Consider the following 1,510-nt stretch of genomic DNA (forward strand, 5'->3'; position numbering starts at 1 on the left):
ACACACATATACGACTCCTCGCATGCATACATACATACATACATACATACAACACAAACACTTTCCTCTTTCTGTCTCTGTCATCACTCCTCCCACACCCCTTTCTACTCCACCACTACTACCCTCCTCCGTTTACTCTCACCATCGTATTATCGTATTATCCCTCCCCATCATCTCGTCTCTTACTTCCTCTTTTCCTTCACTACCACCACCACCACCACCACCACCACCACCTTCAGTATCCTCCCTCCAAGACCATTCCCTTCATCTTTACCACCATCACTTCGAGCGACTCTCTCCACCATCTCCATCACCGACGTCTCTTGTCTTGGCAACAACTTTCTTGTTACTATTTAAACCGAAGTCGTGGAAGTTTAGTTTAAAGGCAGCTGAGTGGATTACTGCTCTATAATCTCTCTCCCTCTCTTTATAAATATATATACATAATCTCTATCCCTCTCTGCCACTTTTTCTTTCTCTCTCTCCTCTCTATCTCTCTATATATACATTCTATATACATTATATACAACAGTCGGACTGTGTACACAAAGCTAAACTTTACTGTCTTTCGTCAAAAAACGAAAAGACAATACGAAACAGCACACACACCCTCACACACACTCACATACATACTCGGTCACGACCAAAATTTACAAAAGCATCATAAAAATCAACTTTAAAAAAACATAAACAACCATTACAACAAAAACACAAAAAAAACAAACAGGCCCAACGAATAATTGTTTACGACACTTAATTGTTTATTTACAAAGCAAAAATTAATTATCTAAAAATATTAATAATTAACTAAAATACATATGTTTAATAAGTTCCATCGAAGACACATAGATCTCTGAATAACTATACCCTTATCTTCGTCTTTTAATCTGTTTTCAATAACATGTCCCAGTAATTCACACGAGTACAAAACAAACACGCTCTCAGTCAAAAAACATACACGCAAAAAGCAAGAAACAAAAACAAAAAAATTTAAATACGTGCGGGCTGAAAGACAGTAAATATTGAATTGACTAACGTTCAATACACGCGTGATAGATAGAAGTTTGCTGATCTTCTTTGAATATTACTATTATTATTATTAATAATAGTATTCATACTTAATTCAGGTAAGAATTACAATCTTTTTGCCTTTTTTTCTTTCTGTTTTTCAATTATTTTAATTAGTTAACCATTGTTGTTTGTTCCCCTTTCTTTTTATATATACTCAACTTGTGTTGACCGCATTTTCTTTCGTTTGTATATATATATATATGTATATATGTGTGCGTGTATGTCTCTCTCTGTCCGTGTGTATGTTTGTGTATGTTGCTATCTATCTATCTATCTATCTATCTATCTATCTATCTATCTATCTATCTATCTACCTACCTATCACTCTCTCTCTTTCTCTCTCTATATATAAGTGTGTGTGTGTGAATACATATATTTATATCTATATGTCTCTCTCTCTCTCTCTCTCTCTCTCTCTCTCTCTCTCTCTCTCTCTCTA

At 34.8% G+C, this 1,510-nt stretch overlaps 1 protein-coding gene across 1 annotated transcript in view; it reads left to right on the forward strand.

The window, feature by feature from the left end:
* The first annotated feature begins 304 nt into the window (after window positions 1-304).
* The window catches only part of LOC106868937 (uncharacterized), a 101,249-nt gene continuing 100,043 nt past the window's right edge, over window positions 305-1,510 (forward strand). The window contains exon 1 of the mRNA XM_014914411.2: window positions 305-1,127. The gene's annotated coding sequence lies outside the window, so the exon portion shown is untranslated. The remainder of the gene's footprint in view (window positions 1,128-1,510) is intronic.

The sequence above is a fragment of the Octopus bimaculoides genome, chromosome 7, assembly GCF_001194135.2.
Source record: "Octopus bimaculoides isolate UCB-OBI-ISO-001 chromosome 7, ASM119413v2, whole genome shotgun sequence".
Lineage (NCBI taxonomy): Eukaryota > Metazoa > Mollusca > Cephalopoda > Octopoda > Octopodidae > Octopus > Octopus bimaculoides.